This window comes from Petaurus breviceps, unplaced genomic scaffold, assembly GCF_028583685.1.
Source record: "Petaurus breviceps papuanus isolate PSGF00001 unplaced genomic scaffold, PetGlider_PUasm1.0 126, whole genome shotgun sequence".
Lineage (NCBI taxonomy): Eukaryota > Metazoa > Chordata > Mammalia > Diprotodontia > Petauridae > Petaurus > Petaurus breviceps.
In genome coordinates, this window is record NW_027185655.1 from 38,618,627 (window position 1) to 38,643,031 (window position 24,405).

The 24,405-nt window shown below is 35.0% G+C and overlaps 1 long non-coding RNA gene across 1 annotated transcript in view; it reads right to left on the bottom strand.

Annotated features, from left to right (window-relative positions):
* LOC138169972 (uncharacterized) overlaps nucleotides 1-19,229 on the bottom strand; it is a 64,165-nt gene extending 44,936 nt beyond the window's left edge. Inside the window, exons 1-3 of the long non-coding RNA XR_011170496.1 lie at nucleotides 18,868-19,229; nucleotides 15,168-15,326; nucleotides 9,047-9,115 (exon numbers count right to left, since the gene is read on the bottom strand). This is a non-coding gene — a long non-coding RNA (uncharacterized lncRNA). The remainder of the gene's footprint in view (nucleotides 1-9,046; nucleotides 9,116-15,167; nucleotides 15,327-18,867) is intronic.
* Nucleotides 19,230-24,405: the final 5,176 nt, after the last annotated feature.

A 24,405-nucleotide genomic window follows, 5' to 3' on the forward strand; every position in this document is an offset into this window, starting at 1 on the left:
AGGTTCAATGAATATGAAAAGTATTCACTCAGCAGTTTCCCAATGTGCCTTTACCATCTGGATGAAGTTCAAGGAATTTAATGAGCTTTTGGGGCACTTTGTATATTTTATTCATAGTATCCTTTGTGTCCTGTGAATTTTCAGTGGTGGTTGAAATTAAGGATTTTCCATACTTATATCCCATATAGCACACTGAGTGGTTAGATGGGAGTTTGTGACCCTGTTACTATTTTTGGAGAATTAAACACAAGCCATAACTAATATTTATTTAGGAGCTTTCTCTGAAGTTTCTGGGTTGGGGACAAAAGCTAAAACAAGACAATGGCCTTTGTGCGTTATGCTTTCTGGTTCGAACCTAGTTTAGGTGAACCCAGAGTTATAGGTTGCGAGTGATGACAATAATTTTAATTTTTAAAATTTTTATTAGTTTATTTATTTTTAGTTTTCAACATTCACTTCCATAAGTTTTAAATTTTCTCCCCCAACCTCGCCAAGAAGGCATGAAATCTGATATACGCTCTACATATATATTCATATTAAACACATTTTCATATCAGGGATGACAATAATTTTTAAAGTTCCTTGCTGATCACTTAAGTCAATGCTCTCATTTTAAAGATATAGGAAGAACAGTGATTTTGTGCTCTTGAATACACAACAGAGTCAGGAATGCAGTAAAAAAGAACCCAGGGCAAAGGGAGAAGCTCCAACTGGTCTTTTTGCTCCAAGGTGATTTGAATACAAACCAGACTCATGATAAGATTTGAAAGTTTTGCTACATAACATGTCCTTCCTACCTATATGCTTCATAATATATTTTCCCTGGTCTTCTAAGTGTTCTCCATATAAATCCCCTCAACCATTGGAAGTGTGGGCCTTTGGAAAATATACCTTTGTGATTATGGAATAAATCTTCCTTATCATTTTTTCATATTATTTTGTTTAATTTAATGTTTTCTACTTTGAATGAATGTATACTCAATAATATATGGATGGGGTTCTCATAAATTTTGGTTTTGAGTGGAAACTGACTCACATTCCCAATATGCCTTGAAGCTAATATAATATTCAGGGAGGCCATATATGAAAGTGTGCCTGTGTGCTACATAGAACAAAAAGACAGATTCAGAATCAAACACTTGGTCTTATGGCTGCTATCCTATAGCCTTCAGATATTATTTTTTAAAAGATAAATCTAATAAATTTAATCATATTTACTTTGCATTTCAGAGATTTACATATGAGTTGCCTCTTACTAGATTGCAAGTTTTATGAAGGTAAAGAACCTATTTTATGTATCTTTGAATGCCCAGTGCCTAGGACAATACTTTGAGCAGAGTAGGAATTTAACAAATGTTTGTAGAATTTTATTGACCTTCTAGACATTAAATTATTTTCCATCATTGCTGTCTGATGATGATGTTGGAATTGGGCATGAGAATGATCAAACTGGTCATTGATGAAGTTTTGAATTTTTGTTTCCGGTTGCAGAAAAAAATGAAGCTTAGATAATCAGAATTTCATAAATGGGAATGAGATATGGAGCTGGGACCAGAGACTAGCAAGTTTACTTTTTGACATCTTTTGTTATTCACAGTTACATTTGTGCTAACTCTTCAGTAGTAGTGAATTTTTAATGATCTGAAAGATGACTTTGAACATGATGCTCTTCTCTATGGTTAACTGAATTTGATCTGTCTTTGAAAGCTCTGTAGATTTTAGCTCACTCCAAACTACAACAATTTCCCCATTTTCAAATCTCATAGCTCTTGTGGTTAATATACTTATTTATCAATCCATCAAATCCATCCTTGGGCCATTTTCCAACTCTTCCTACTACTTTACTGCACACTTAGATGGTAAGCTCCTGCATAATGTCTCTTACTTCATTCTTTCTCCCATAACACCCAACATTATCAATTTTTCAAAAACATTCATTGATTGGGTTTGATGATACTTTCCAAATTATTTAGTCTAGAACATTTTTTAAAATATAACCTTTGTACAGAGTAATAACTGTAGATTTATTGAAGTAAAAGGACTTGCCCAAAGAACATATGACTAATTGGAACCACATTCTAGTTACAGAATTCTACACACAGAATTCAAGTCTCTTGATCACTATCCCCTTAAAATCCTACTCATAACACTTTTTTAGTACTTGTAAAGCCCATATAATTTACTTTGTATTATGTTTCTTTGGGAGAATACATCTTTCTTATGTGATTATAAGTTCCATGAGAACAGAACAGCAAACACATTTTATTTCTCTTTGTTTACCCCAGTGACTATCACAGTGCCCTTCACAGGTGAACATGCAAATATGCAAAAGATAAGTAATTTTGTCAGTATAGGAAACTTGTAGTGTCAAAACGTTCTCAACCAAGTTGAGATTACCAAACATGTCTTTGATTTAAGATAAATCTTAGGGAGTTTCTTGAGACACATAAAAATTAAGGAATCTGCTCAGGATTCTACAGATAGTAAGTTTCACCAGAGATGGAATATGAACCTAGATCTACCTGATTCCAAGCCTAGGATTCTTTCCACTAGGCCATACTACCTCTGCTTTCTGCACATAGTAAATGCTTACTCTGTGTTACCCAAATTTGAGCAAACTTTCTTTAGAAAATTCCAAACACTTTTCACTTAGCAAGTGATTAGTGTTTACCACATTCCCATTAAAGAAGTTTAAACCAGGTGATGTTACCCTCACTTCAGATGAGAAAGCTTAGACACTGGAAGGTTGAAGGACAATTCATTCAAGCCTGTGCATTCTGTTTTCTACTATTGATCTACTGACCTTTTGCTATACCCAAAATGAAACTGGGCTTTGCCCAGAAACGAAATGGTTCAATACAAGGAGGACTTATTTGGGTTTATATATTACTCCTCTGCTTTATCTGGTCATACATGAATACGAAGCTAATTTGTCGGTGATATTATATTTTCATCTCGTGGTTTATATGCAACCTCTATCCATGTTAATGGGATTTTTTTGTGCTTACTCTAGGGAAAATTGATTCCAATTATTGAGCATAATTTATTCTAGCCCCTTGATGGAATAATTTATACTCTTGAGATACTCTTGAAATGTGTAACCAACAGGGAACTCTCTTTATACATAAGTTTTTAGCACATCTTTCAATTAAAAAAGAAATCCAAGTACAAAACCCGTCACTCAAGAAAAGCATATAAATTTGTGACCCTCCCAAGAGGTTTTTTTGGTCCATAAACCAATAAATGGATTACATTTACAGGACACAATTCTGTTCTCAGATCCCATGTGGAACCCCTATTGACTTACCTGGGAGGCTAACTCACTGGGGATGTGAGGTACTTTAGGTAACAAGGGAGGATAATCTTTTTTTTAAATGTGATCAATTTTAGGCCTCCAATGTTGATTGGAATAAAGAATATATTTGTGGGAGAACAATCTATTAAAAAGCTTATACCTGTTAAATATATGCCAACTCAAGTGTGAATGCTATTGACTGGGCTTTCCAGCAAGGGAAATGAAACAAATCTTATGATCTATTTTAAGGCCCATATTAAATGTATGCAGATTGACAATTGGAGAACAACTGCTAGGAAAATAAGTATTATTTTCCTCTTCAAATTCAAAGGATGATTTATGATAACATTATCCTATGTGATCATACATTATGAAGGAAGGTATCATACTATCTGAATTGTATGGGAGTTGCTTATACTAACTATTAATATACATGCTTTTAAGGTGAGCCTTCAGAAGGATTATGAAAATAATTTCAAGGGAAGGTGCTATATGTACAGTAGCTGTTTACATAAACTTATTTTTACATAAACCTTTTATATGAGCCTTAAGATGATAAGAATAATTCCATTTATTTTAAGTGATTTTTCAAAATTGAAAGGAAACAATAGTATAGAAGGGTCTTATACTAAAGACCATAAATTATTCATGCTAGATTAAATCACATTATTGTAAAAATTATGAATGAAATAATAGGACCCAATGTGGTACATTCCAATAGTCATTTTAAAATGAACTGTTTTGCCATGAGGCATGTCTATAGTTCTATTAGGATGTTATTCTATAGTAAAATGTATAATATTCAGACAAAAAGATCATACGCAAGTTATAAGATTACTCTCTTACAATGAAACATATGCACTATAAATTTCTAAGCAGGAGCTTCATATGAATAAGTTCTGAAATGTATAAAACAATTTGAAAATATTATTATTGTTATTTTATTGTTATTATTACAATGCTCTCTAAACTTCTGCTCATGAATTTTTAAATTCATGAATTCAATTCATTCAATTCAATGAAGTTTTAACTTCAACCTTATCAAAGGCCTAAATGAAATGTTTTGTATGAAATTGATTACATATGTTGTAAATTGTTTTGTAAATATCATTCCTTGAACAGTGGTTACCATATTTGTGATGTATTCTGATAATAAAAATCCACACTGATCTGGTCCTTTTAAAGTTGAGGAAGACTTTCCTTACAATATCCTTGCTAGGCAAGTAGTGGAAGAATCCTCATTTTACAAATGAAGAATTGGAGAGATCACATGACTTCAGTACAGCTATAGAAATAGCAAGTGTTCATTGGCAAAATCTGAACTCATGTTTCTTGATATTATACTACACTGTTTCTCTGAAAACAAACACAAACACATAACTAACAATCCTGTGAATCAGACACTTTTGATGGATGCAGCTGTGACTCTGACTGTAGCCCAAGAAGTTCTGACAAGGTTTATGACCCTAATAGTCCAAAATTACAGCTTAGAGGCTGTGTTTCTTGACTCCTAACTTGCAATTAAAGGGTTTGAAAACTCAGTCAGGAATGTTTACAGTGTTATCAGAGCTCTCTAGACTTCAATCAAATATTGTATGCATATATAACAGTTATTTCAGTTAAGCCATCTAAATTTATGGTAGGTACAGTTTCTAAAGATGAGCTACTTGGTATGTGGAAAATTAATCATTCACTTAACTTTGGTTTATATATGGAAAATGTAATTCCCACTCTCCCCCCCACACTCCCATGCACACACACTTTCACACATAAATATTTCCCAGGAAATCATTGTAGGTATGGGTAAAGGAAGACAATTAGCTGAAAGTGAGAAAAGTACTTTCTGAGATATATTGTTGGGGATGGGAGGAAGGCATGAGGAAGATTTAGTTATGTCACTGGTTCTAAAGATATTTCTTGAGAAAAGTAAAACTTATCCAGCTATGGCTCTTTTGGCCAAGGCAAAGTTCCAGCAAATATATTATCGTTTTTTCAGTAAAGATGTGGGTATCATGGTTATAGAATGTGGTATATGTGGTCAGAAGTAGTTGCTATTTCAGTTTTAATATTGTTATGAGAAAAAGTTAAAAGTGTATCTCTAAGGAGGTTTAATAGAATAATGACCACGGAACAACAAAAAAAGAGACAATAATAAGACTTTCCAATAGACTTAAAGCATCCATAATATTATATTTGATGTCATTTTAAAAAATCTCGACCTCTGATTTCACCAGGCTGAGGAACTGAATGAGAAAAAAACTCATTTGTTCTAGGATACTTTCTTGGTTCATAAAAGATTGAAGTGACTTTCTTAGGGTCACATAAGTAACATGTTTAAAAGGCAGAATTAGAACCCAGATCTTCCTGAATGCAAGGCTAGCTATCTAATCAGTATACCATGCTGACTTAATTTAATGCTAGACAGTACTAATCTGAGTTTAAATGGAATTAATTTATATATAAATTATTCTATATCCAACATAATGTCCTATATGCTATCTACTGTATATTGAAATAAAATTATAATTGGGCTAGCAAATCAATCACTTAGTTGACAGGCATTTATTAAATGCCAGCTATGGGTCAGGCATTATGTTATATGAAAATGTTGTAAACAAAAATGGAACAATCTCTACCTTCCAAGAGATTTCATTCAATCAGCAGAGACAAAATGTATGTATATAAATATGTAAAATATATATTTTTATATCTATGCATCTGGAGAAGGAAATGGAAAACCATTCCACTGTCTTTGCCAAGAAGACCCCATATGGAGTCATGAAGAGTTGGATGTGACTGAAAAATTACTGAAAAGCAGCAATGACACATAAATCTAATAAAGGTAATTTTTCTGGGGCAATGCTAGCAGCTGAAAGGATCAAGGAAGTTGTCATGTAAGAGGTGGAATTTGTACTGAGTTTTGAAGGAAACTAGAGATTTTAAGAGATGGAAGTAAGGAAGTTATTCTGAGTATAGTGGACAGCCTCTGCAAATATAATCATATTCCAGAAAAAAACTCATGAAATATTTGACTTATTATTTGATTAATGAAAAGTAATATTAATATAGGAAAATATAGAGATCACCTGATGGGGGATTCAGAAGACCTGAGTTCAAATATTGCTTCTGAGTTTGTAATGCTATGAAAGTCCCCCTATCTCTTTGTACCTCAAGTAACTCCCTTGGACTTAGCAGTCTAAATTGACAAAAGAAATTCCCATACCAGGAGTCACTTATGTTGATAAATTCTCAAACTTTATGTGCTTGCATATAATAGATTTTCTCGCAAGTGGAAGTGAAACTTGAAATGGATTTCAAAATAGATACATAACAATGCCCCCCCAACACCAAAAATGACATATACCATCAGTCTTGACTGCCAAAAAGAAATTAAAAGTGAATGGAAGAGTATTTAATATAGATAAAGTGGCTTAATATCTTTTGTTGGTGATTAAAATTTTACTCCAAAGACACTCAATTTAGGAACAGGTATTAAAGTCCATAAGGTTTTTTGTTGTTAAAACAATACTATCTAATTGGTTAATAACAGAGCAATTTTATTCCATATGATAACTATTTTCATTTTAGTCTTTTAAGTGTAAACATATTTTGCTGTGTAAAGCCAAAGATGAGCTTTCAGCACATTTGTCCTGGGCCTTTTGAAGTCAGTTGGGTTCATGTGTACAAATCTTGTAAATAGATATATTCAGATAATTTGTTTGGGTATGTTTTTCCTCAGCTGACTTTGATCCCTCCCAGACCATTCCTTATTTTGGCAAAAACTCTCAATGAGCTCTCAATTTGTCATCAGGCTCTTTAATATAAAAATGATTTAAACATTTGATAAATGAAATATGACTCTAAAGATCAAATCCACAAGAGATAGAGAAAGGAAGAAGCACATTTATGTGGTTGTGTAAGGTCCTCATTTCTTTTTACACCCTGGAGATATATGCTACTTCTGCTTGTGTTGAGACACTGGAGATACCAGTGAAGTTTGATTCCTTTGACTAGGATGTGGAGAGGGGGGTGATAAAAAGCAGCAGTGAAGTGAATGATATTCCTCACTATTCAAGTGAAGTTCTTCTATCTTCTCCTCCCCCAATGTTCTCATGAGGCTGACTAGTCTGTGAGTCAATGAAGGGGCTAGGGGAGAATGAAGCACCCTATCACCCCCTCTGACTGGCTTCTCTTCTGACAGTATCTGGTTACTACTTCTCTAGATCAGACAGCTATCTGAGGAGGAGAAGTGGAAGTGGTGCTGAGAGAGAAACTTTTAGTTTAACTAGAAAGCATGTGATTTGTGTGAATGCATGTGCATATCTTTATACATGGACATTGTTATATATCTATTTTGAAACACATTTTAAGTTTCCTTTTAATTCATGAGAACACCTATTATTGGATTTTTCCAGGGAGCAAAAATAATTATATGATTTGCTTAGTATGTTAATGTTGAACAAACATGTTTAACTAGATACATAAAATAAAAATAATAAAAATAAATTTTTAAGTAATAAAAATAAATTAGGACTTAGTCTAGTCAAAACCATATTTTCCCCTTAAATATTAGTGAAATTTTATCAGTTAATTTTCTTTAAATGTCATAAATAATTTTAAAACCACACAGCCACTTTTCAGTTTCCTTTCCCACCCAATAGCACCGTCAAACAGATATACCAACCAAAGCAGGCATCATATTTCTTATTCAATACTTGCTGTTCACCAGCTTACTTTGGGGAATAGGGAAAATAAATGACACTATCAACCCTTTGGAACCAAAATTAGTCTTTGCAACTGTTTTGAGACCTGGTGTTTTATGTTGTCTTCTCCATTAAAATGTGAATTCCTTGAGAGCAAGGCTAGAATTTAACACAGTGCTCAGAAGATAGTAAATGCTTAACTAATGCTTCATTCATTTGCTCATTCATTCTTGTCTTTTACCATTCCCTTCTTTTATGTTTTCATGTTCATAGTGTAGATCATTCTTTTGGTTCTGCTTACTTCACTCTGTATCTATGAACTCATATATTTCTCGCCAGGCTTCTTAAAATTCTTCATATTCATTGTTTCTTATACTGGACAACTAGGTGGTACAGCGAATAGAGCACCAGACCTAGAGTATGGAAGACTAATCTTCTTTAGTCCAAATCTGGTCTCGGATAAGTGCTAGCTGTGTGACCCTGGGCAAGTCACTTAACCCTGTTTGCTACAGTTTCTTCATCTTTAAAATAAGCTGGCAAACCACTATGGTATATTTGTTAAGAAAAGTCCAAATGGGGTCCCAAAGAGACAGACATGACTCAAAATAATTGAACGACATACTGAAAAAATGTTCCATTACATTTTTATATTCCCAATCACCTATTTCTGGCTACCACAGAAATGCTGCTATATATCTATATCTGTCTCTGTCTCTATCTCTATGTGTGTGTATATATATGAATACATACATACATACATACATACATACATACATATGTACACACATACGTAATGAGACTCTTTCACTCTGTCACTGAGTATATGTTCAGGAGCTGTTTTGCTGGGTGAAAAAATGTAATCAGTTTAGCCATTTTTATAGCAAAGTTCCAAGCTGTTTTCCAAAATGGTTGGACTAATCTACACCCCTATCGATGTGCCTGTGTTTGCTCACATTCACTAACACAGACTACCCACATTTTATAATCTTCAGTGAATTTTTATTTCTGATAAACACACTATCAGTTCCAGGAGAAATATTTACTGTACCTGGGTTTCAAATGAATGAAATTCTGTCCACTTGATGGAATTATCTTGGCAAAGTGATAATTTCCTCATCTGTAAAATGGTAATAATAATAAAAAAAACAAAACATTACCTGCCTTGGCCATAAGGTTATCAGGCATATTAGAATGAAAGATTTTCAAGTATTCTAGATTACTACATAAATATAATACATAATTATCATGAATAGTAAAGAAAGTATGCAAAATTCATTGGACTAATACCATTGGCAGGTTTGATGGTATTATGTCCAACAACAAAAAACCAAACAAACATTTGCCTTAGGCAGCATGGACTACTAGACAGAGAGAAGGCTGTAAAGTCAGGAACACTAAGGTTCAAATTTTACCTCTGTCACATGCTGTTTGTGTGACTTTGGGTGAGTCACTTTGCTCTAGAAAAGTATCTAATGCTATAAATTGCAGAGAATGTGCCAACCTGCATTAATGGAGGAAGTTTTCTTACCTGGAAGTTTCATATTTATGAAATCACATTCTTGGCTTATTCCTGTTCCTAGCCCCAAAATTTCATTAAGAAGGAATCAAATATTTGTTTGTTGCTCCTATGTACTTCTATATATCAAAGGTTCAGAATATAGGCTCAATGAAAATAAAAATTAGAAAATCATAGCTATTTAACAGCTTGTTTTATTGAAACATACTGTGAAGGAAGGATTCAAATTCTAAAGGAAACATGGAGGCCAATGTTAGACAGTCCTCTCAGATCTCTGAAAGCTTCCCATTGGACAGATTAGAGCAATAATAGAAAAAAAATACTGGAACTGGGGTTGGAGGATCTTGTTTTGAATCCAGGGCTTTGCTACTTGCCATGTGACCTCAAGCAAACTATTTAGCTTCTCTAACCCTCAATTCTCTCATCTATGAAAAATAAGGGAGTTGTACTTGATGATCTCTGAGGCTTCTTCCTTCTCACAAATGACTATAGCTAAACATACAGCACGATAAATAGCATTTTTTTGATATATGCTTGTGACATTAAAAGATCATAGGAATGATAAGTTTATAGTGTTCTTGGCCAAATGCAAAATATTTCCTCTGTAAAATAAGAAGTGCAAAGATAATTTTATAAATTATTATATAGTTTTATAAAATATGCATTTTTTAATTTCTTAAATTAATTTGTTTGTTTACTTTTAGTTTACAAGATTCAGTTCCACAATTCCTTGAGTTTCAAATTTTGTCTCCCTCCCTCCCTCCCTCCCCGCCCCCCGCCATGGCAGTATACTATCAAGTATAGGATCTGCAAATACTTTCACATTAGACATTAGTCAGGTTATAAAGATGGATTGTATCAGATGGAATGAAAGATGGTAAAGAGGAAATAAAACCAAACAAGAAAAAGAAGAAGATCAGATGGCTTGCTTCAATCTGTATTCAAACTCAGTTCTTTCTAGTTCTTTCTCTGGATGTAGACATCTGTCTCCATCATGAGTCTTTTGGGTTTGATTTATATCATTGCATTGCTGAGAAGAGTTCAGTCTATCAAAGTTGATAATCACACATACATTGTGTCTGTAATTGTGTACAAATTTCTCCTGGTTCTACTCATCTCACTCAGCATCAATTCCTATAAGACTCTCCAGGTAAATATCTTCTCCTTCATTTCTTATAGCACAATAGTATTCTATTACATGCATATATCACAACTTGTTCAGCCATTCCCCAATTGATGGGCACCCCCTTAATTTCCAATTCTTTGCTACCACAAAAAGAGCTGCTATAAACATTTTTGTACATATGGGTCTTCCTCCCACTTCTATGATCTCTTTGGGATATAACCCTGGAAGTGGTATTGCTGGGTCAAAGGGTATGAAATTATTTATAGTCCTTTGGGCATAATTCCCGATTGCTCTCCAGAAAGGCTGGATCAGTTCACGACTCCACCAGCAATGCATTAGTGTTCCAATTTGCCCACATCCTCTCCAGCATTTGTCATTTTCCTGTTTTGTCATCTTAGCCAATCTGACTGGTGAGATATTGTACCTCAGAGTTGTTTTGATTTGCATTTCTGTAATCAATAGTGATTTAGAGCATTTCTTTATATGCTTATAGATATCTTTAATTCTTTCTCTGAAAACTTCCTTTTCATATCATTTGACCATTTATCAATTGGGGAATGACTTGTATTCTTATAGATTTGACTCAATTCTCTGTATATTTTAGAAACGAGTCCTTTATCAGAGATATAGGTTGTAAAAATTCTTTCCCAATTTCCCACCTCCATCTTAATCTTGGTTACATTGGCTTTGTTTGTACAGAAGCTTTTCAATTTAATGTAATCAAAATTATCCATTTTGCATTTTATAACGCTCTCTAATTCTTGTTTGGTCATAAAGTCTTTCCCTCTCCACAAATCTGACAAGTAAACTATTCCTTGCTTTCCAAGATTGCTTACAGTATCAGCCTTTATAGCTAGATCATGCCCCCATTTAGACTTGATTATAGTATATGGTGTTATATGTTGGTCTATTCCCAGTTTCAGCCATACTATATTTCAGTTTTCCCAGCAGTTTTTGTTAAATAGTGCATTCTTATACTTATTTTTGGGTTTATCAAACAATAGATTACTATAGTCATTGATTGCTCAGTCTTGTGTGCCCAATCTATTCCATTGATCCACAACTCTATTCCTCAGCCAGTACCAAGTAGTTTTGATGACTTCTGCTTTATAATACAGATTAAAGTCCGGTATAGCTAGTCCATCTTCCCTAGCATTTCTTTTAATTAATTCCTTTGATATTCTGAACCATTTGTTCTTCCAAATGAATGTTGTTACTATTTTTTCTGGTTCTATAAAGTAGTTTTTTTTGGTAAATTTAAATGCACTAAATATATAATTTAATTTGGGTAAAATTGTCATTTTTATTATATTAGCTCAATCCAGGCATGAGCAATTGATATTTTCCCAATTAGTTAGATCTGACTTTATTTGTGTGAAAAGTGTTTTGTAGTGGTGATCATATAGGTCCTGGGTAAAATATGTATTTTGTAAATGAGGAAATTTGAGATGAGACAGTCAGCCAACAAACTTTTATTAAAAGTACCTACTATGTGTCAGGAATTGTGCAAAGAGCTAGGGATAGAAAGAAAAAAAAAGAAAGAGAATTTCTACTCTTAATGAGTTCATGGTCTAACAGGGAGTTTCCGGAAAGGAGATAATACAGGAATTACTCTGTATAAACAAGTCATATATAGGGTATATTGGGGGCAACCATCACACAGGACGCACTACAATAAGGGAGATGGGAAAGGGTCTATTGTACAAAGTGGAATTTACTGTGGACTTGAAGCAAGCCACAGAGGCCAGGGAATGAAGATAAGGAGGAAGTGAATTAATTCCAGGCATGGGATATAGTCAGTGGAAATGCCTGGAGTCAGGAGACTTAGAATGATTAAACTAGTTGCCAATAGATCCTCAAGTAGCACCTGTTGGAGTTAGAACTCAAACTTAGATTTTCTGACTCCAAATCCACTCTGTTTCCTGAAACTCTGGTCAGTAGACCAATATTAAATTCAGTGAAAGTCTGATATGGTGAATTTAAGCAGTCTGCTGGTCTTATTGGGAGGGGATACAACAGTGTTTGCCAATGATTAGAAGGAAATATATAAGCAAATGTGAAACCTCATAAGTACATTCCTCTCTCTTCTCACCCTACATCCCTCCAGTCCTTACTGCATTAAGGAATGCTAGTATCATTATGAAGACCAAGGTTATATATGATGAATTTATAGCAAAGACATCATATGTGGTGACAATGAATGTTATCAGCACCATAGAGCAGAAAGATGACACTGACTTCTGCTACTTTGGCAGAGGCTGAAGTATGCTATAGATAGACCAAGGATTTGAAAACCATTTCAAGAAGGCCAGCACATCCTTTGAAAGATTAAAAAACCAAGTGTAGAATCATCAGGTCTTGGCCTTCAGACCAAGTTAAAGATCAATGTGTTAGTATTCATGTCCAATCAATCAAATGATCGTGAGACATGGATAAGTCACAAATTATAAATTATATATACTTTTCTGAATATTTTCTCACAGCTATTCCACTGACCTCAAAGATATCCCCACCTTGGTTTATCTTTAGCAGACTGTGGGTTTGTTGAAGAGAGTTGTCAGCAGGTAAGATGGGTCCACAGCAAAATAGCCCCTCCCCCCCTTTTTTTCTTTTTTCCTCTTCTAAAATCGCACCTTTCCTATCCATCTGTATTTATAATTTAATAAGGTACCATTGGAAATTGAAGTTTTTACAACCAAAGGAACTGATGTTTAGTCCACTAAGCTAGCTAGCTAGTTGTTCATTCTTGAAGAGGACCAAAAGACATCACTATATTGGAGTCAAGGTACTGTAATTCCAACTGTGGCTGATCAGACCAATAAGAGCTTGGAATGCTCTACCACAAGACAGGTCCAAATAGTCAATATGAACATGAACTTTGGAATACTAACGTCTCTAAATTTGCACATCTCATGTTTCTTTTGAGTTGTTGCAATTCTGCTCTGCTCAGAGAGCATAGCATCTTCTTTGATGTGGGCACACCATGCTGTGTGGTCCTTTGTCAACATCTCCCATGTCACACAATAGATTCCAAAGTTATTCAGAGAGATCTTAAGAGTGTCATTGTATTACTTCTTCTGGGAACCATGTAAATGCCTGTCAGTTCTCTGTAAATTTGTCTTTTAGGCAAGTGTATGTTTGGCATTCAAACAATGTGGCCAGTTCATTAGAGCTGAGCTCTCTGTAGTAGAGTCTGAATGTTTGAAAGTTTAGTTCAAGAAAGGACCTCACTGATACCTGGCTATGTAACCTTGAGCAAGTTACTTAACCCCAATTGCTTAGGGGAGGCCAGGTGTCTTAGCGAGTAAGAGCAGTGGCCCCAGAGTTGGGATGACCTGGGATCAAATCTGGGCTCATATACTTAGCACCACACCCAGAAATAACTGGCCGTGTAACCTTGAGCAAATTACTTAACCCCAATTGCTTTAAAAAAAAAAAGACCTCACTACCTTGTACCTTATCTTGCCAAGTGATCTTTAGAATCTTCCAACGACCAGTCAAATGGAAGGAATTCAGTTTCCTGGCATGGTGCTGGTAGACTGTGCAGGTTTCACAGGCATACAACAGTGAGGTCAGCACAACAGCTCTATAAGACCTTTAGTTGGGTAGATAGTCTAATACATCTTTCCCATATTTTCCTTCAGAGCCTCTCAGATACTGAGCTAATTCTGGCAATGTGAGTGTCAACCTCATCATCTCTGTGTACATCCCTGGAAAGTATACTGCTAAGGTAAGTAAACTTCAAAATTTCTCCATACTGTAACCTATGGTTCCACATATGGATGGTGTGGTACTGACTGTTGGAGAAACTGTTTTCTTTGTATTGTTAGGCCAAAATTACCACAATCAGCAGAGAATCAATTCATACTTTGATGCTTCTCGGCTTCAGAGGTTGCATTGAGTGCACAATCATCTATGAACCAAAAATTATACACCAATTCTTATATCACTTTAGTCTTGGCTTGTAGCCTTTTCAAGTTAAATAATTCACTTCCCACCAGTGTGGTAGCTGGCCTTGATGCTGTGTTTGTCCTTGTTGAAGGCATCTGACAACATTGCTGAAAATATCAGCTAAAAAGAATGGGAGCAAGCTCACAACCTTACTTCCATTCCATCGGTGACTGAGAAAGCTCGAGAGCATTGTCCATTATCCATTACCCAGGGAAGCACACCAACATGATATTTACATACAATACCTAAGAACTTCTCTGGTAACCAAATTTTGACATAATTTTCCATAAGCCCTCATGACTGAGAGTATCAAAGGTCTTGGTTAGATTGATGAATGGTGTATACAGAGCTCTGTTCTGCTCCTGACATTTTTCTTGATGTTGTTGGGCAGCAAACACCATTTCACCCATTCCTCAGCCTTTTCTGAAGCAACATTGATTCTCAGGTACATGATAATCTTCTAGGTGAAGGATCAGGCTATTAAGGAGGACTCTGGCAAGAATATTGCTAACAATGATTAAGAGAGAGACTCAACCCCACCACCATGATTGTCACAGGATAGTACATTTCCTTTACCTTTATAGAGATGTAAAAGGGAGACATCCTTCAACTCCAGTGGGGATAACCTCCTCTTGCCATATAACCTGGAAAATTCCCATCAGCTTTTGTATGAGCAGTGGACAACCTGCATTGTAATCTCAGCTGGAATAGAGTCAGCACCAGCTACTTCTACTCCTGTGATAAGAAATTGGAAGAGGACATTAGTTGAGTAATAATAATAGTTCATATAAAATTATATGTCATATTTTACAAAGAACTTTTTGCACATTATCTCATTTTATCCTTACCTGGGAAGTGGTAGCCCAAGAACTACTATTTCTATTTCACAGATGAAGAAACGAAGGCTCGGAATGATTTTCCAAATAATAATAAATGGCGAAGCTGGAAAAGGGAAGTCAAGGCTTCTTTTTGCATGTTCAATGTTTTTCTTTTTTTTCACATTTTCCCCTTTTATTACATTAATAAATACTTATTGAATTAAAATAAGTGTTTACATAACATAGTACAATAAAAAGATGTTTGTACATGAAACTGCAAATCCACTATGCATGACTTGCTATTCCTTTCACATATACAACAAAATTATCATATAATTTTCTTTTTTTTTCTATTCTCTTTCTCCCCTGTCCTAGAGATGGCTACCATTAGATACAAATATGGATGTGTGTGTATGTGTGTGTGTGAAGTTATTCTATACATACTTCTATTTATCGGTTCTTTGTGTGCAGATAACATCTTTCTTCATATGATGGTTATAGTCAATTTGGCAATTTATATTAGTCAAAATAACTTACTCACTCAAAGTCATTCTTAAAACAATATTGCTATTACTATATACAATATTCTCTTGGTTCTGCTCATTTCACTCTTCATTATTTCATGCAAGTCTTTCCATGTTTTTATAAGATCATTGGGTTCATTATTTCTTAAAGCAGGGTAAAATTCCATCACAATCAAATACCACAACCTGTTCAGTCATTCTACAACTGATGAGCATCCCTGTTATTTCCAGTTATTTACCACCAGAAAGAGAGCTTCTAATTTTAGAATGTATTTTTTTTCCTTTTTCCCTATTCATCTTTAGAAATAGACCTAGTAGTGGTATTGCTGGATCAAAGGGTAGAAGTAGTTTAATATCTTTGGGCACAATTCCAGATTGCTCTCCAAAATGGTGGGATCAGTTCACAATTCCACCAACAATGAATTAGTGTCCCCAATTTTCCACATCCCTTCCAACATTTATTGCATTCCCCTTCAGTAATTTTAGCCAATCTGGTAGGTGTAAAATGATATCTTAAGGTTGTTTTGTTTTACATTTCTCTAATCAATAATGATTTAGTGCATTTTTTCATAAGATTATAAATTGTTTTGATGTAAACTGCCTGTTCATATCCTTCAATGCTTTATAAATGCTATTCAAGATCATCAACAATAATGTCATCTTTTATCTTTGAAGGATAATTATATATGATTAAATTAACAAATTATATCATAATATAATTATGTCATGATTATTTATGCACAACAAAATGGTACATTCTAATATTGCATAATAATACATACATGATTATTAACATATTCTTTTGCTGATTTTAAAAGTCATATTTGAAATAAATATTCAAATTATATTAATAAATAGAATCATTGTAAAAAAACTCAATTTCCTGCTTTTGTTTATGTATATGAAAATATATCTTATACTGATGCCCAGTGAAAGATTTAAAATAAGGAGGACTGTGATTGAGGTTGTATAACCACTTTTAGACAAACCTATTTCAAGTTGCTGTGAATTTGTCCTTTGAACAACTCTCTTGGTCTATCATTTAATAATACCTGGCATATATAGATATAACACTTACTATGTATATTGTTCCAAATGCTTTGCAAATCTTATCTCATTTGAACCTCACAAATAACCTTAGGTAGTAGATAGTGCTATTATTATTTTCATTCTGTAGATGAAGAAATTGAAACAGAGATTCAGTGACTTGTACAAGAGCCACTAATATTTAAGGACAGATGTGAAAAAAAACTGCTTTGTCCACTGTATCAACTGGTTATCTCATTTTATATTTTTATGAAACAAAAGTCATAAATGAATCATTAATTGAGAACTAATTACAATAATATCAAATCCTCTGCCCACCCTCCATTTGAGAAGTGTCTATTTCCCATCTCATAGATTGTTAGAGTCATGAGGGCAGGGTCTGCTATCTGACAAGTTTTGTGTTTCCTCAAAAAGCTTTGAACATAGTAGATAAATGTGATATGTATTCATTGAATTAAATTAAACAAAGCTTATTAGTGCCTACTTTGTGAAACAAAGATTGAATGAATGGATGAATGAATGAATGAACTCTGCATATACCTCAAATTTGAGCAAACACACAAGTGACCAGATCTGAGAATGATCTGAACCTATTTGGGAAAATCTGGGATTCCACTTTGACCTACAAGATGTTGAGAAGCCCCAGGGACAGAAAATCTCACTAAAATCTTTCTTCTCCCCACTGAATACAACATTTTCCCATCTTTGCAATTTGCTCCCATATTTTCAATATCCAGATTAGTGTTAAGCTGAATTGAGTTTCATGCATTTCCTAGACATGGATTTGAAATTCATTTTAAATAACCATTAAATCAACCACCCAGATGTATGCTTGGGAGTCCTCTTCTAAAGTTCAAAACAACATTCCTCTTTCTAAACACCCCATTTTAATAGTTGACAACATTCGTCATCACACTGAATACTATACTGCTTTGCTTATTTGGGGCACATGACATTCCAAAATTTAACAGCAAATGTGGAAATGAAAACCTAATTATATAAATATCTGTGTAGAACTAGTGTAAACAGTCTAATGTTACAAAAGAAAATAGCACAGTTGAAAGGTAGTGTCTATTGAGATGATATAGAAAAAATCATTAGAAGAAAAAGACAAGTGGTATTATATATCTGAACACAGTGTGGGTACTATGGATATAAATATTTACAAACTTGTACTATTTCTTGGCTCACATATTGTGTAAAAATGTATATTTATAACATCACATGCAGACATGATGTGATTTGACATCTGGAAAAAATCGCTTTTGAATGTTTTTAACCTTTGGCCACTTGTATGATTGTAACAATTGACTGATTTTCATATACAATTGTTATGGGAATGTGAAAATAGAGGAAAAAAACTTTTAGAGGCTAAAGTAGAGATAGATGTTGGTATGCACACGAATGAATATTCAATGCAGATATTTTCTCTGACATTCTTTATTTCTCATACATATTAATTATCATTACTTTGTAAGCCATAACTGAAAGCAATATTAAATTTATATTTGGTCAAAATATTTTTAACTGTAAATCATTCTGTTTAAAGTTTCCTCAGTCTAGATCTTCCTGAGTATGAATTACATGTTTACTGATCCAAGTTCTAAGTTATGACTAGTTACAAACATTCAAGTTTTAAAATGAAAATTAAATCTATCTTATCTAAAGAAGTCTGGGAAGGATCAGATGAATGTAAGCCACCATATTTTTCATTTCCAACATTTAAGCTATATAGTTGTGCATGTTGACATAAATGTTTTCATACACATGCACAAACATGCACATATATGGTCTTCTTGCAAAGCATTGTGTGCCAGTTTCAGAATTCTTATTATTTTTTTAAAATTCATTTTACTGTTAGGCACTCAGTCAGGAAGCATAACTTACAGTTCTTGCTAGAAGTCCCACTTCTTGGAGGAATGTCCAGTAGCTATTTAAAAATTTCAAAAGCAGCAAAGCAGCAAGGGATAGAATCTGCATCTCCAAATTAAGACAGCCTGCCAGAATTGTTTACTTTTCTATGTCTTTAGTACTATTTATTATCATTTTCTCTTAAGGCAAATTAAGTAAGGCATCTGATCCTCCTATTAGCAAGCCTTAATCTAATGAACTAAATCTGTAGTCACATCTATTTTCAGCACCTTTGTTGTTAAAAAAAAAAAGTCTCTATACAATTTGCAACTCATTGCTGCTTCCCCAAATGAAAACATTCTGTTGCAAATAGATTCTTAGGAACCTGGTGCCAATGTCTCTATTGTGGAGCCTGGGGTTGGGAAAGCTGACAGCTGGGGGAGCGCAGTGTTTTGAAGGTTATGATCACAGCAATTTCATCAGTGCTCTTCTGGCTGCAGGAGGGACAGGTGCGGTCTGGTTCTGATTTCACTGGTCTTAATTTCTTATCTGACCTGGTAGTCAATCAAGGGCAAGAGAAAGGAAGAGAGTGAGGGAGAGAGAGAGTCTGAGGGAGTTGGGAGGAGAGAGAGAGACAGAGAAAGAGAGACAGAAACAGACAGAGATATAGAAAGAAGCAGAAAGAGACAGAGGCAGAGAGAGATAGAGACACAGAGAGAGATGGGTGGGTAAATGAGGAAGAGTATGAGCTGACCTGGGAAGAGTATGTGTATGTGTACGAGAGAAAGTGTGTGCCTACATATGTGTGTGTGTGTGTGTGTGTGTGTGTGTGTGTGTGTGTAAAAGGCTAAGCATCTGACTTTTCTCAGCCAGGAGCTGGCAGATCTGTCTGTCATTCACCACTTTTCTGTGTACTAACGCTGCCCTGTGCAAAATGGATTTCTGAGTGTTAACCATCATGTTCTCTTTTTCCAAAGGGTCTTCTGTAGGATTTCATTTGCAGAGCAGAGAGGGCAATATCTGGGGTAATTCCAGGGCTTAGTGGCCGTGATCTTTTGTCAACTCTGCTTGTGAGAGAAATTAAACTTGGTAGGAGCACCCACAACTGGAGCCTGTGCAACACCATTCCTGGGCCAATGAGCGGAAAATCATAAACCTGACAAGTATTTATGAGAGAGAAAAAAAATGAGATGTTATAATATAACGGGAATATATTCATTAAATCTTTCAATTTCTCAGAAACAGAGAATTCCCACTTCAGTAAAAGGCTTTGAGCAGATTTATCAAGTCTGATATTCTTACTTTTATGAGATTTGACTCTCTATGCTAAAATGAGATATATTTTAAATAAGGTCAGTATTGTCAAAATGGTAAAACTACAAAAAAAAGTTGAGTTAATAGAAAGCTAGCCACTATTCTTTTGATGGGATATTGGGGAATGCTGACAGTATACACCAAACAATCTCAACACAAACTTCTATCACATGAAATCATTTGTGTCTTTGAAAATATGAAAGAAACATCTTGTCCTTTTTAAGGTTGGTCTATGACAGTAGGCGAAGAAGTCTTTCAATCCCAGTCATCAAACAATAATGGCATGATCCTGTTTTTATGATGTCAGACAGAAATTTAGTTTGCTTAACTGCACTCTGTGTGGTTATGTAGTGGTTTTCTCTAGAGAATTTAAGATTATGATGAGTATTTTTGATTTGATGTGTACAGGAAATCAGAAAGCTAGAGGCATCCCTAAATATACTGACTTGGGCTTACTCCTTTTCCCACATACATACTTAAGATCTTAGACCTCTCCAAGATATACGGGTTCACAGGGGGAAAGGCATAAAAATAATAGGTGCTCAATAAATATTTGTTGATTACTTTACAAATCTGGGGTCTTGGTTTGGTGCTAAGTTGCTAAGTGATTTCAGTTTCAGGTCAGGGTTGAGTAATGGGAAGGAGGATGTGAGGAGATGGAGACTGGACAGTCTAGCTTATTGTTGGTAATGAGAATGTTAACCTCAAAAGAATAATTTTAACGGATCCACCTCCCTGAACATATTCTGACTTCACAGGTATGGAATGATTTCTTGGGCCAGAGTACTGAACCCATGATCTTCATTTCCCATGAGTATCTGGGATGCCAGAGGCTACTTGAGAATTTTATCTTGTTTTCATCCCACTTTTGGAGCATGTGGGTTCATAACCTGACTGAGATGTAGGGCATATTGTGTATACTCTTTTGGCACAATGGGAAAATGAATGTAATCTAAATGCCTGGTGGTGAATGGAGGTAGGAGGCAAATTGTTCCACTTCACTCTAGATCAGAATTTAATGGAGAACCCCCCCCCCACAACATTTTGTGCATGCCTTCTGCCTTGTCAAGGAGCAGTAAGACTGAATTTGAGGTTAGTGATATAGCAGGCATAACATTTTCTGTTATGCTGTTAGAATAAAAATAATACAATTTATGTAGCATCTTTTTAAAAAATATTATTTTCCAGTACTTATGACATTTAATACATGACAAAACCAACATATCTGGAAATTTTATTTTAATTGATCTCCATAAATTCCTTTGATTGTTTTGAAGCCTACAGGTGCCAAAAGAACAAACAATAAAGAAGCATCTATAAAGGACTGCACCTTTTAGGTTTTCTCCTAGAATACTATACACTTTTAATATATTTTATGAAGACTTTTTTACATCACCTGCTTTTCCTCTGTGTCAATCTCGTTGTCTCCTTCCAGACAGCCATGTCTTATAACAAATAACATTTACAAACAGAAAAAGGAAGAGAAGGAAGAAAAATCAGCAAAATTGAATCTATCTATCTATCATCTATCTATCTATCTATCTATCTATCTATCTATCTATCTATCTATCTATCTATCTATCATCTATCTATCTATCTGTCTGTCTATCTATCTATCTATCTATCTATCTATCATCTATCTATCTATCATCTATCTATCTATCTATCTATCTATCTATCTATCTATCTATCTATCTATCTATCTATCTATCCATCCATCCCAATGCTTTACTCCACAAATTCAAAAAGTAATAAAAAAATATTTCCCCACATCTATCAATTCCTTAGTTATATACTTTCCAGTCAAATTAATTAATTCAAATTAATAAGCATTTATACATTTTCTATTATATACAAGGCACCATACCAAATTCTAGGGATACCAAGACAAAAACAAAAGTGGTCCCTGCACTTTTTGGGGGGGGCGTGGCTGAGGAACATTGTTAAAAGCTCAGGAGATCAGGAATGGAGAAAGTGGACTTTAAACGAAAATTGGAATGAATGTGGAGAGCATTCTAGATATAAAAGGTATTCCATGCAAAGACTCAAGGAAGGAAGATGGAACATCATATATGGGACTGATACTGATATTAATCACAATAAAAATAACATTATTATTATAATTAGCATTTTTGTGGAAGAGCACTTATAATTTTATAAAGTATTTTGGATATATTAGTGTCTTTTGATTTAGTGTCTTTTGATCCTTAGAATAACCCATTGGGATAAGTGCTCTTATTGTTATTGAGGAAACTGAGACCTAGAGAGGCTAAGTGACTTTGATAGAGTCTCACAGGTGATTGTCTGAAGTTGGATTTGAACTCAGATTTTCCTGACTCCAAGCTCAGCACTCTATCCACAGTGCCACTTTGGTGCCTAAGTAGGACAGTTTGGCTCAATCATTCAATGTATGAGGGGGAGTAATATGAAATAAAAACTTGCATTTTGTCCTAGAGGCAATGGGGGGGGGGGTTCCCTAGAGGGGAACCACCAGAGCTTCCTGAAAATGAATATCAATTTGTCAGCTGTGTAGAGAATGAATTGAAGAGGGGGAGAGGCTGGCCACAGGGAGACCAATTCAGGGGCTATTGCAGTGTGGGACACTCTCTGGCATATAGGAGGTAATATATAAAGGCTAGATGTTGTTGCTATTGTTAGTCTAGGTGGCAGGTGATGAGGGTCTCAACTCAGGTGGTTGTAGTATAAGTGAAGAGATAAATGTGGGACATGTTGAGAAGTAGATTTAATGAGATTTGGAAACATACTGGATAAGGGGGACGTGTGAGGATGAAGAGTTATGGATACCCCTTGGGTTGTGACCTGGAAGGCTGGACGAAAGATGATTCCCTTAACAGAAACAGGGGGATTGAAAAGAGGGATTTTTTTCTTAGAGGAAAATGAATTCTGTTTTGGATTTGTTGAGTTTGAAATGCCTTTAGGATTTCTAAGTGGAGTTATACAATAGGCAGTCAATAACATAGCCCTAGAATTCAGGACATAGCTCAGAGATAAGAGATAGGAATGTAGATTTGTGAATCATATGCATAGAAATGATAACCAAGTGTGGAAGCTGATGAGATTCATAAGAAAAAAAATATGTGTGGAGAGAAAAGAGCCCAGGACAGAAAGCTGGCATATATCTATATGTCCATGGGCTTATGATCCAGCAAAGCAGTCTGAGGAGTAATCAAGCAGTTAGGAACTAGGAGAAAAAGCCATGACAGAAAAAAAATGCCAGGGAAATGAGAGTGTCCACTAGGATGGTGTGGGCAACTCTTCTACAGAGGTCGAGAAGGCTGAAGGTTGAGGAAAGGCCATTGGATTTAGAACTTATAGTATCACTGGTCACACAAAAGCAAGCTGTTTTAGTTGAATGCTGGGTTGTAAGCCAGATTAGAAAAGGTTGAAAAGTGAATGAGAATTGACGAAGATGAGAAAAATCATACAGGTGACTTTTTTTCTAGAAGTGTGGAATTGAAAGAGAGGAGAGATGTAGCAAGGTAAGGACTGTATATAGAGAGTGAGGATTCTAGAAAAAGAGGAAGTGGATAAAGAGGATTCTGGAAGAGATGGGAGAGCAAGGGTTCAAAATCACACCTAGAGAGCTTTGCCTTGACAAAGAGAAGGGCCACCTCTTAAATCAGATACTAGAAAAAAAAGAAGAGGGGTTGAATTTGAGGGTAGTTAAGAAAGTAAGGAGAGAGAATTTATGACAAATGGATACAATTTTGTATGTAAACTATAAGACAAGGTTTCTCTGCTTATAAATAGTAGGGGGAAGATAGGGAAAGAAAAGTTTGGAACAGATATTGTAGGAAATATAGAGTTAATCAGCAAGGAATGGAATGATCCATGCAGCAGTGAGGGCCCATTTGAGATTAGCTAAAATATATTTGTAGCACACCTGCCATGTATTCAGTGTATACTTTATATGTACCTCATTCCATATATTTTTCTCTCTTATAAACTCTAATTTCTTCGAGGGAAGGGAGTATTTCTGCCTTTCTTTATACCCCCCAATCTTAGCATAGTGTCTGCAAAGAGTAAGCCCTTCATAAATATTTACTGACTGACTGACCGAGTCAGTATAGATGTGATTTCTGTAAGATGGGTACAGCAGCATGTAAGTGGGGTAGGAGAAAGTAGATGGTGGTGACTTATCTGGGCAAAGACAACTCACAACTCCTGGTACTCTGGTACATCAGGACATGGAAGACAGAGAGAGAGAGAGAGAGAGAGAGAGAGAGAGAGAGAGAGAGA